This window comes from Triticum aestivum, chromosome 6B (assembly GCF_018294505.1).
Source record: "Triticum aestivum cultivar Chinese Spring chromosome 6B, IWGSC CS RefSeq v2.1, whole genome shotgun sequence".
Taxonomy (NCBI): Eukaryota; Viridiplantae; Streptophyta; class Magnoliopsida; order Poales; family Poaceae; genus Triticum; species Triticum aestivum.
The window spans coordinates 277,650,101-277,663,458 of NC_057810.1; positions in this window are offsets into that span (position 1 = coordinate 277,650,101).

Genomic DNA, 13,358 nt, shown 5'->3' on the forward strand with positions numbered 1-13,358 from the left:
GCTCAATCCTTCTGACTCGGATTATCAGGATACTTCCCCTTCCTCCGGCTAGTCACTATAGTCCAACCTTCCGGCTTTCAAGACTGCACCAGGGTATGATAACCCGCTCATCTTGCATTTATTTTAATCCCTTGCATCTGTATTAACCTTTATTTTGACGCGGTGGTCAAGCCAAACCCAGCAAACGGGTTAGGAAGAATAAACCAGCTGAAGATACAGTCACGACCGAGCGGGCTCTTGAAACAGCCGTGCTGGACTCGACCACTCATGAGCCGCCGTCTGAGCCAGCTCAAGACTTACCAACTCCTGCTACTGACCTGCCCACTGATCAAGCTGCTGACGAGTCAGAGAATCCAAAAGCTCCTAGCCCGATCCGGACTGATGATCCTTCAAATGCTGATGTAGAGATCACCAGAACCGGCTATGTTGAGCCGGGAAGGCCGACTGTACTGGCCAAGTGCCCCGCCAAGGAAGAACTTCTGGACCAGCACCGGGTCAAGATGGATGTTGCCAACTATGCTCATATGAGTATTGGAGACATCTTTTCTGGCTATATGAGCCAAGTGCACAGCAGCCGGAATCTCGAGATTGATATGGTGAAGCAAATGCACCAAAAATTCGAGGTATAACCCGTTCTCTTTTGTTCATTAATCTTGACTATGCTAGCCCCCAAGTCTACTGCTTTATGATGCTTATGCTGTAGACTTTGAAAGGAACTTAGCAACATGACTGAAAAACCATATAAAAGTTCCGGCTTACCAGGTAGTCCCCAAGAGGCGGTTTAACCAATATGGTTCAGTCGGTCCTTGTATAAAAATTCTTATGGGTCCTTGAACAGCAATATGCATTAGCCCCCAAGTCCTGAGTATTATTGCTTGCAAAATGCTTGGGACTTACTGTTATGAATTGCCATCTTATGAACCGCCATTGAAAATAAAACTCGGATAACATTAGCCCCCAAGTGCCAAGTGTTCTTGCTGGCAAAATGCTTGGGACTTTTTAATATTGCATAAACAATTGACTTGATTTTGACTTTGCACTTGTATAGGCCACCACAAGCCAACTCAAATCAGAGGTGACTAATCTGAAGAGCCGCCTTGAGACCCAAGAGGCGGAAATTGAAAAGGCCGACACTAAGTTCGAATTCAGCATTTCTGAACAAGAAAAACTGAAGAAAGAATATGAAGCTGAAAAGAAAGCCTGGGCTGATGAAAAGACCGCGCTGATTAATCGGGCTGAAAAAGCAGAGGCGGCTCTGGAAGAAGTCACCGGTGAACTAGCCGGTTTAAATCACCATGTCTCTCAAATGGTCTCAGCCATCTTTGGTAAGTCGCCCTGCAAGTGTTTAAACAGCTAAGCCTTTTAATTGACCATAAGACTAGAATTAATCACCTGACCATGTTTATGCAGGCCCCGGAAGCTCAAACTTGAACCAAGACATGCTGATCAAATTGAAAGTAGTGTACACTTTGGTGGAACAATTGTACACTGGGTCTCAACATGCACTAGCCACGGTGGCTCTGTCGAATGAAGTGCCAACCCTCCTGGTAGAGGTCTTGAAGAAGCTTTCCGTTCTCCCTCAACGGTTCAACGAACTGAGGCGGTCAGCTGCAAGAGCCGGAGCGGTAAACGCTTTAAGCTGGGCAAAGGCTTGGTTACCAGAATTAGACCCGGCTGACAATGCCACCGGCTATCCAAGCCCGAAGGAAGATGGCTCTCCTTTTGAAGACCCAAACTTTCTCGCCTGTGTCAAAGAGATACGCCCCGTGGCAACTCTGATAGCGAATGAAGTGGATCTTACCAAGTACCAGGCGGGTTATGATGAAGAGAACCGGAGAATTCCAATGCCTCACTATGAAGTGACAAGTCTGATTCCGCCACTGTGTAAGCATACCTTTGCTCTTGAAGTTGACACGGCCGGCCTGGTTGATGCTGAAGCTGAATTTGAAGCCTTAAACAACATTGAATGGTCATCGTCAACCTTCTAGGAAAGGGAGCAGGGAGAAAACACAGAGAGGGCTAACCCGGACGCTTCAGGCCAATCGTGAAGGTGAACCTGCCATGGTGGCTCATACCTGGGATGTACTTAAAAACAATGTGAACTATTTGGACTCATGGAGTCCTGTAATAGGATAGAAATAACTTTATTTTGACCGTTCCCTCATGCACGTTTTAATGCTTAATGCTATTAAACCGCCGTGTTATATCCATCCGTGTTACTTTTCATTTGCTTATCGTATGCTTGATCAGACTTTGTAAACTGTCCTGCATGTGAAAACAGACTGCAAAATCCCTTGACAGCTTAAAACTAGGCGGGTCAAAAGGATGTAAAAAGAATCATAGATTAGCTTGTTGTAAAAAACACAACTATAACCCTATGCTTTATGACTTCTTAGATTTGCACTGCTGGTTTATATGACCCTGTCGGTAAGGGTGATAACCCAGTCTTTGGATACCCAAATTTCAAAGGTATAATGATTCTTATGTATCAGTGACTCATCAGTCGATATTGAGCCGGGTCAAAAGCAACCATACTTAAACTTGTAAGCTTTAGAAAAAGTCTCAAGTCAAATAAAGGGCGTTTCCAAAGAAAACTTTAAAACAAAATAGAATAAAAAATTTCAAGGCTGCTGATTCGAATACGATCAGTAAACCATTCTAGAGGGGTTTAAGCTAGGATTCGAATACGATCATGTAGCCCCCAATGGCTTTGGCGTTGCACCGATCAAGAGGGTACCGACAGCTATGTTCTCTTTGGTTCGAATACGACCTATGTTTGAACAGGAAGCCCCCTAATGACCTTGAGAATTTTTTAGCGACTCCGATTCAAATACGATCAAAGTCGGTTCCCAAAAGGGGTTAAGCTATGATTCGAATACGATCAAGAAGCCCCCTAGTGAGCTCGGTAGTGTGCCAATCAAAAGGGTATCGACGGCTATGTTCTCTTTGGTTTGAATACGACCTATGTTTGAATAGGAAGCCCCCTAGTGATCATATTTTTTAACGGCTAGATTCGAATATGATCGTAAGCCGCATGAAATGTGATCAGCCCCCAAGTGATCATGTGAGAAAATAATGACAAAAAATGACAAATTTACCTTGAGGGAAGGAAAAAAGGACAGAGGTCCTACTTTATTATTTATCATAATATATACATTGGCAAAATATGTACATCAGGAGACCTATGGCTCAAGTGTAGTAGGGACGAAGATGAGCTATATTCCACGGCCGGCGGGTCTCTTCCTCCGACTTACGTGAGTCTTTGCACTCTCGAACATCGATAAGGTAATATGACTCGTTGTTCAAGTTTTTGGTGACCACAAAGGGCCCTTCCCAAGGTGGGGATAGCTTGTGCACATCAGTTTGATCCTGGATGAGCCGGAGCACCAAATCACCTTCCGAAAAGGCTCCGGACTTGACCCAGCGGTTGTGATATCGGCGCAAGTCTTGTTGGTAAATCGCCGATCGAGCTGCTGCCAAGTCCCGCTGTTCATCTAACAGGTCCAGAGCATCCTGACGTGCCTGTTCATTGTCCGCCTCAACATAAGCCGCCACGCGAGGCGAGTCATGACGGATGTCGCTAGGGAGAACTGCCTCAGCTCCATAGACCATGAAGAAAGGTGTATAACCCGTAGATGTGTTAGGAGTAGTGTTAATGCTCCATAACACAGAGGGTAACTCCTCAACCCAGCAACCCGGTGTCCGCTGTAAAGGGACCAAAAGCCGGGGCTTGACACCTTTCAAGATCTCCTGATTGGCTCTCTCGGCTTGACCATTGGATTGGGGGTGAGCCACTGATGAAACATCAAGGTGAATATGCTCCCGTTGAGAAAATTCTTCCATGGCGCCTTTAGACAGATTAGTGCCATTGTCACTAATAATGTTGTGTGCAAAGCCGAAGCGAAATATCACCTTCTTCATGAATTGAACCGCCGTAGCTGCATCACACTTACTGATTGGCTCTGCCTCAACCCACTTTGTAAATTTATCAACCGCCACCAAGAGGTGCGTCTTTTTATCTTTGGACCTTTTGAAAGGCCCAACCATGTCAAGCCCCCAGACTGCGAATGGCCATGTAATTGGGATCATCCTCAATTCTTGAGCCGACACATGAGCCCGTCTTGAGAACTTCTGACAACCATTGCATTTACTGACCAAGTCCTCTGCATCAGTATGAGCCGTCAACCAATAGAATCCATGACAGAAAGCCTTAGCCACAAGGGATTTTGACCTAGCTTGGTGACCACAATCCCCTTCATGAATCTCACGAAGAATTTCTTGCCCTTCTTCAGGAGAGACGCAATGCTGAAATGCCCCTGAAATACTGCGATGATGCAACTCGCCATTGACAATCGTCACAGACTCAGACTGCCGGGTTATCTGCCTGGACAAGGTTTCTTCCTGAATCAACTCGCCCCAAGTCATATAAGCCAGGTATGGCACTGTCCAATCTAGAACGACATGAAGAGCCGCCACCAATTGCGCTTCTGGGTCAGGAACAACCAAGTCTTCCTCTGTGTGTAGCTTGACAGAAGGGTTATGCAGAATATCCAAGAAAGTATTAGGCGGCACCGGCTTACGCTGAGATCCCAGCCGGCTTAAAGCTTCAGCCGCCTTATTGTCTCTGCGGTCAATGTGCTCCACCTGATAACCCTTGAAGTGTCCCGCAATTGCATCGACTTCACAGCGATAAGCCTCCATGAGAGGATCCTTAGAATCCCACTTATCTGATACCTGCTGAGCCACCAGTTCTGAGTCGCCGAATCACCTTACCCGGCTTAAGTGCATCTCCTTAGCCATCCGGAGACAATGGAGTAAGGCTTCATACTCAGTTGCATTGTTAGTACAGGGAAACATAAACCAGAGCACATAACAAAATTTGTCACCTCGAGGGAAAGCCAAAACGACTCCAGCCCCCGAGCCCTCCAATTGCCTGGACCCGTCAAAATGAATTGTCCAATACATGTTGTCCGGCTTTTCTTCAGGCATCTGCAGCTCTGTCCAATAGTTGATGAAATCCACTAGTGCTTGAGACTTGATAGCTGTGCGTGGCACATACTTTAAGCCATGTGTCCCAAGCTCAATGGCCCACTTGGCGACTTGTCCTGAGGCCTCTCTGTTTTGAATGATATCCCGCAAAGGGGCAGAACTAACCACACTAACGGGGTGGCCAAAGAAGGATTGCTTAAGCTTCCGGCTTGCCATGAACACCCCATAAACGATCTTCAACCAATGCAGATATCGCTACTTGGACTCAATAAGCACCTCGCTGATGTAGTAAACCGACCGTTGAACCGGGTGTTCCTTGCCAGCCTCCTTGCGCTCCACCCCGATGGCCACACTGACGGCACACGTGTTAGCAGCCACATATAATAATAAGGGCTCCTTATCAATGGGAGCAGCAAGAACTGGTGGCTTTGCCAGCTGTCTCTTCAGATCTTCAAAAGCAGTGTTGGCAGCGTCACTCCAGGTGAAGTTATCTATCTTCTTCATCATTTGATACAGCGGTATGGCCTTCTCACCTAACCGACTTATGAACCGGCTTAGAGCAGCGATTGACCCGCCAAACACTGAATGTCATCGATACACGCTGGTTTGGCCAGAGACGTGATGGCCTTGATCTTCTCCGGGTTAGCCTCGATGCCCCTGTTAGAAACCAGAAAACCCAAAAGCTTGCCTGCAGGCGCACCAAAAACACACTTGGCCAGGTTAAGCATCATCTTGTAAACCCGAAGATTGTCAAAGTTTCCTTAAGATCATCAATCAAGGTCTCCTTCTCTCTGGATTTCACCACTATGTCATCCACATAAGCATCAACATTACGCCCAATTTGACAATTCTCCACACATCACTGGTAATTCGCCTGGGCACTCTTGAGCCCAAAAGGCCTTGATACATATCAGAAGGCTCCAAACAGAGTAATGAACGCCGTCTTCTCTTGGTCCTTAACTGCCATCTTAATCTGATGATAACCAGAGTAGGCATCCAAAAAGCTCAAACGCTCAAAACCCGCCGTAGCATCAATGATTTGATCAATACGAGGGAGAGCAAAAGGATCAGCTCAACAAGCCTTGTTTAAATCCGTGTAATCCACACACATCCGCCAAGTGCCATTTTTCTTAAGCACGAGCACCGGGTTAGCCAACCACTCCGGATGAAACACTTCGATGATGAACCCAACTGCTAAGAGCTAGGCTACCTTCTCACCAATGGCCTTCCACCTCTCTTCGTTGAATCACCGAAGAAACCGCTTGACCAACTTAAACTTTGGATCACTATTAAGAGTGTGCTCAGTGAGTTCTCTTGGTACACCTGGCATGCTAGAAGGTTTCCATGCAAAAATGTCCCGGTTCTCAGGGATGAACTCGATGAGCGCGCTTTCCTATTTAGAATCCAAATTAGCACTGATATTGAACTGCTTGGATGAGTCGCCTGGAACAAAGTCAACAAGCTTAGTATCATTGGCCGATTTAAACTTCATGACCGGCTCATGTTCTGTGGTTGGCTTCTTTAAAGATGTCATATCCGCGAGGTCAACATTGTCCTTGTAGAATTTTAACTCTTCTGTCACACAGACTGACTCAGCATAAGCTGCGTCACCTTCTTCACATTCCAAGGCCACCTTCCGGCTCCCGTTCACCGTAATGGTTCCCCTATGACACGGCATCTTGAGCTGCAAGTACACATAACATGGTCGTGCCATGAATTTGGCATAAGCCGGCCGTCCGAACAGAGCATGATACGGGCTCTTGATCTTGACTACTTCAAATGTCAATTTCTCGGCTCTGGAGTCATATTCATCCCCAAACGCTACCTCCAATTCGATCTTGCCGACTGGATATGCCGATTTACTGGGTACAACTCCATGGAAGAAATCGTTGGACTGCTTAAGGCTCTTATTAGTTAGCCCCATGCGACGGAAGCTCTCATAATAGCGGCTATTGATGCTGCTGCATCCATCCATGAGTACCTTGGTGAATTTATATCCACCCACTTGAGGGGCCCCCACCAGGGCTAAATGACCCAGATTATCAACCCGGGGAGGGTGATCCTCCCTACTCCATAGAATAGACTGCTCAGACCATCTCAAGTAACGAGGAACTGCCGGCTCAGCAGCATTCAGAGCCCTCTTATGAAGCTTCTGGTGTTGTTTACATAAACTGGTGGTAAAGACATGATATTGCCCACTATTCAGCTCATTCGGATTGCTCTGGTATCCGCCTTGCTGCTATTGCTGACCGCCCTGGCCAGATTGTTGGTATAGCCACCTTGGTTGCTTTGAGAATTTTGAAAATTGGGATTTGACCTGCCGCCCGAGCCATGAAAACCGCCGCCACCAGAGCCGCCGCCCTGCCCATTGTTACCATCGAACATGTTGGAATTTTTGAAGGCCTTCATGATTGTACAGTCCTTCCATAGGTGGGTTGCTGGCTTCTGCTGAGTGTCGTGTCTCGGACAGGGCTAGTTCAACAATTACTCAAGTGTGGGACCTGACCCGCCAGACCGGGGATGTGGCCTCCCTTTGCGCCGTTGGTTGTTACCCTGCGCACTAGTGTTAGCCAGAAAATCCACACTACCGTCAGCCTTACGTTTATTACCTCCTTGATTCGTCGGGTTGTGCTGAGAGCCCTAGCCATTGCCATTCTTCTTTCCCTTCCCTTCCTTGTCATCATCAGACTCAGGATCCTTGGTACTATCAGAGTCGGCGTACTTGACCAGAGCCGACATCAGCGTGCCCATATCATTACAATCGCGCTTGAGCCGCCCCAGCTTTTGTTTCAGAGGCAAGAAACAGAAATTTTTCTCCAACATTAAGACTGCAGACCGACATCCATCTTATCAGACGAATGTATTATGGCTTTAACCCTGCGCACCCAATGGGTTGTAGACTCGCCCTCCTCTTGCTTGCAATTCATCAGATCCACAATCGACATGGGCTGCTTGCAAGTATCTTTGAAATTCTGGATGAACCGGGCTTTTAGCTCCGCCCATGAACTGATTGAATTAGGTGGCAGGCCTTTCAACCAAGTGCGGGCGGTCCCATCCAACATCATGGTAAAGTACTTAGCCATTGCAGCATCACTGACCTCCAATAACTCCATAGCCATCTCATAGCTTTCGATCCATGCCCCGGGCTGTAAGTCGGCCGTGTAATTCGGCACTTTCCTAGGCCCCTTAAAATCTTTGGGCAAACGCTCGTTGCGTAGAGCCGGCACCAGACAGGGGACTCCTCTGGTCCTGGTGGCCACACCTGCCTCGATAGAAGTCGTCGGATAAACCGGATACGGCTGGTAAGTCGTCAACTGAGCCGCCTGCTCAGCCGCCTGCTGAGCCGCTCACTAAGCCTCTTGACGTATTCTGTCTTGATCTACCAAGTTAAAGGCCTCGTGGCGCGCCGGGTCATGCCCACCTGGCTGGTTATGGCGCCGGACGTTGCTTGAAAAGGCCGCTGAATCCATGTGCCTGCGATAACTCAGGCTTCGGCTTGGATGAGGGGTCGAATGGATCCTGTCCCGGCTGTATGAGTACGCCTCCTACTGTGCTAAGGCCATCTGAAGAACTTCTCTGACCTGGCGGGTTTCAATAGCCGCCGGAGAGTCTCCGTCAATCGGGAGAGCCGCCAACCGTGCTGCAGCCGCTATCATGTTCTCCAACGGGTTAGAATAGTGACCCGGATGTGTTGGTACCTACTAAGGTGGAGCCGTGTTCACATGGGGAGGTTCCTTCACCTATGGTTGAACCGGCACACCATCCCCGAGTGTTGCAACACGGTCCGCCCCTGTACGCGGGGCGAGCCACGACAGGTTACTGGGCCCTGCCCCCGGTGTGTGAAAGAGGTTTCGAGGATCATAAACCGGGGGAAGTCGAGACTGAGTCTCCTGATGCCTTCTCCTCATGACCTCATTAGACGCATTCTAGTCTTGCGTGAGCCGGAAAGTCTGTGCCTGAATCTGCTAAGCGTGAACATCCAGAGCTGCCCGCTCCGCAGTTATTCTCACATCTTCTACTGCTAGGTCTTCCTTAGCCTGTACCATATCCAATTTTAACCTGCCACTTCCGCATCATGACGAGCTTGATCCGCCGGGTTGACTATGGTGGTTAATAGAGTGGTCAGTTTATTTGTGAGATCCATCGACACCTGAGCCGGCGAGCGCATAGGGCCTCCTGCCCCGGCTGCTGCTAACCCGGAGGTCATGACTACCACAGTTGTCGAGTCTTAGATAGGTTGTGTGCCGTCCATGAAGATCCCAACTCTGCTCGGCGGCTCGAAGCAATCCGGAATACTACTGCCATCGGAACAGCCCCCGAGCCCGCCATCTTGTAGTTGATACAACAAATCTGTCTCACCTGTGGATGACCCGCCATCAGATTAGACGGCCGTCTCGCCGCCAGATGCAGATCCTTCAGAGAGCCCTTCATGGATGCATCCCACGCAGGCACGCTTCACAGCAGGCCGAGCCCGGGCAGGTTTTGCTCGCTGAGCCGTTTCGACGAGGTCGGTGCAGATGTCCGTCTCAGGTCCCGGCTCGCCGATCTTGCCGATGAAGACGTGAATTCCGCCGAAGGGGACCCGGTACCCGTACTCAATTGATCCGGCCTCGGGGCCCCAGCCTGCATCGTCGATGTAGAGCTTGCCGCGATGACTCTTGGTCATCCGGCCCACAGCATATCCCTTGAGCCCATCGAATCTGCCCTTCAAAAACTCAAATCCACCGTGCGCTGGCCCCATGGTGGGCGCCAACTGTCGTGGAATTGTCACGGCAGATGTCCTAGTGAAAGGACTTAGTCCTGGAGCCATCGCAACTAGGAAGCATGAAGGGGTTAATCGGGACAAAGGACACGAGGTTTATACTGGTTCGGCCCCTTATGGTGCAGGTAAAAGCCTACGGTCCAGTTTTGAGTGGGATTGCTTATGTCTCAATAACGAGGGAGCGAATCGCTGACCTAGCTCTCGAGTTGATGTTACTTGCCCTGAACCGCCGCTGGGTTGAGCCTTTATATACAGAGGTCGACGCCCAACGGCTCTACAGAGTCCCGGCCGGCTCATAAATAGTGTCTGGCTCGGTCTATTAATATTTCTTGTCTTACAATACAAGTCATGCATACATGGCGATTTATCACTACAGGCCTTAAGTCGCCTCTGGGCCATGGGCCTTAAACTAAACCGCCAACCATAGTCTGGGTCTTGGTCTTCAAGAATATTTGCAAGTATGACCTAGCCCCTCCTGGGCGGGTCATACCAATAGTTATATCCCCAACAGAATGCTTCATGTGCTTCACTTATATCATTTGAAGCTTGGATTGCCTGTTTCTCTTCACATAGAAAACCGCATTTAAAGAATGCTCTTTTGCTTCACTTAAATTTGTTAGAGCGTGGGCATATCTTTCATAGAAAGAATTACACTCTCTTGCTTCACCTATATCTATGTAGAGAGATGACAGGAATTGGTCATTCACATAGTTAGTCATAAAATCCTACATAAAACTTGTAGATCACTGAATATGATATGTTTGATTCCTTGCAATAGTTTTGCGATATAAAGGTGGTGATATTAGAGTCGTGCTAGTGGAGTAATTGTGAAATTGAGAAATACTTATGTTGAGGTTTGCAAGTCTCGTAGCATGCACGTATGGTAACCGTTGTGTGACAAGTTTGAAGCATGGGGTATTCTTTGATTGCCTTCCTTATGAGTGGAGGTCGGGATCGCGCGATGGTTAACTCCTACCAACCCTTCCCCTGGGAGCATGCGTAGTACTACTTTGCTTCGAGGGCTAATAAAATTTTGCAATAAGTATATGAGTTCTTTATGACTAATGTGAGTCCATGGATTATACGCACTCTCACAGTTCAATCATTGCTAGCCTCTTCGGTACCGTGCATTGCCCTTTCTCACCTCGAGAGTTGGTGCAAACTTCGCCGGTGCATCCAAACCCCATGATACGATACGCCCCATCACACATAAGCCTCCTTATATCTTTCTCAAAATAGCCACCATACCTACCTATTATGGCATTTCCATAGCCATTCTGAGATAAATTGCCATGCAACTTCCATCATCATCATATACATGACTTGAGCATTCATTGTCATATTGCTTTGCATGATCGTAAGATAGCTAGCATGATGTTTTCATGGCTTGTCTGTTTTTGATGTCATTGCTACGCTAGATCATTGCACATCCCGGTTCACTGCCGGAGGCATTCATATAGTGTCATATCTTTGTTCCAGATATCGAGTTGTAATATTGAGTTGTGAGTAAATAAAAGTGTGATGATCATCATTATTAGAGCATTGCCCTAGTGAGGAAAGGATGATGGAGACTATGATTCACCCCACAAGTCGGGATGACAGTCCGGACCTTATGAAAAATAAAAGAAGCCAAAGAAGCCCAAATAAAAAAAAGAGGCCAATGAAGCCCACCAAAAAAATAAAAAAAAAATAAAAAGAGAGAAAATTAAAAAATGAGAGAAAAAGAGAGAAGGGGCAATGCTACTATCCTTTTACCACACTTGTGCTTCAAAGTAGCACCATGTTCTTCATAGAGAGAGTCTCCTATGCTTTCACCTTCATATACTAGTGGGAATTTTTCATTATAGAACTTGGCTTGTATATTCTGATGATGGGCTTCCTCAAATGCCCGATGTTTTCATGAGCATGCAAGTTGGATGCACACCCACTTAGTTTCCAGTTTGAGCTTTCATACACTTATATCTCTTAGTGCAACCGTTGCATGGCAATCCCTACTCCTCACATTGACATCAATTGATGGGCATATCCATAGCCCGTTCATGAGTCGCGTTGATGTGAGACTTTCTCACTTTTTGTCTTCTCCACACAACCTCCATCATCATACTCTACTCCGCCCATAGTGCTATGTCCATGGCTTACGCTCATGTATTGCATGAGGGTTGAAAAGGCTGAAGCGCGTTAAAAAGTATGAACCAATTGGTTGGCTGAAACTAGGGTTCTGCATGATGGGAGCATTTTGTGTGACAAAAATGAAGCATGGCCAAACTATATGATTTTGTAGGGATAAGCTTTCTTTGGCTATGTTACTTTGATAAGACATAATTTCTTTATTAGTATGCTTGAAGTATTATTGTTTTTATGTCAAACGATAGACTATTGCTTTGAATCACTCGTGTCTTAATATTCATGCCATGATTAGATATATGATCAAAAATTATCTTTTTATCATTTACCTACTCAAGGACGAGCATGAATTAAGCTTGGGGATGCTGATACGTCTCCGTCGTATCTATAATTTTTGATTGTTCCATGCCAATATTATACAACTTTCATATACTTTTGGCAACTTTCTTTACTATTTTTGGGACAAACATATTGATCCAGTGCCCAGTGCCAGTTCCTGTATGTTGCATATTTTTTGTTTTGCAGAAAACCCATATCAAACGGAGTCCAAACCTGATAAAAACTAACGGAGATATTTTTTTGGAATATTTATGATTTTTGGGAAGACGAATCAACACGAGACGATGCTCGAGGGGGCCACGAGATAGGGGGCGCGCCCCAGGGGGTCAGGCGCGCCCTGGGCCCTCATGGCCACCCCATAAGGCGGTTGGTGCCCTTCTTTCGCCGCAAGAAAGCTAATATCTGGATAGAGATCATGTCCAAAATTCAGCCCAATCGGAGTTACGTGTCTTCGGGACTATCAGAAACGGTGAAAGGCCAGAATCTGGAAGGCAGAAACAGAGAGAGACAGAGGGACAAATCCAATCTCGGAGGGGCTCTCGCCCCTCCCATGCCATGGAGACCATGGACCAGAGGGGAAACTCTTCTCCCATCTAGGGATAAGGTCAAGGAAGAAGAAGAAGAAGAAGGGGGCTCTCTCCCCCTCTCTCCGGGTGGCGTCGGAACGCCGCCGGGGCTATCATCATCACCGCGATCTACACCAACACCTCCACCATCTTCACCAACATCTCCATAACCTTCCCCCATCTATATTCAGTGGTCCACTCTCCTGCAACCCGTTGTACCCTCTACTTGAACACGGTGCTTTATGCTTCATATTATTAGCCAATGATGTGTTGCCATCCTATGATGTCTAAGTAGATTTTCGTTATCCTATCGGTAATTGGTGAATTGCTATGATTGATTTAATTTGCTTGTGGTTATGTTGTTGTCCTTTGGTGCCCATCATCTGAGCGCGCGCGTGGAACACACCATAAGGTTAGTTGTATGTTGATAGGACTATGTATTGGAGGGCAAGAGTGACAGAAGCTTCAACCTAGCATAGAAATTGATGCTTACGAGATTGAAGGAGGACAAATATATCTTAATCCTATGGTTGGGTTTTACCTTAATGAACGCTATTAGTTGCGGATGCTTGCTAATA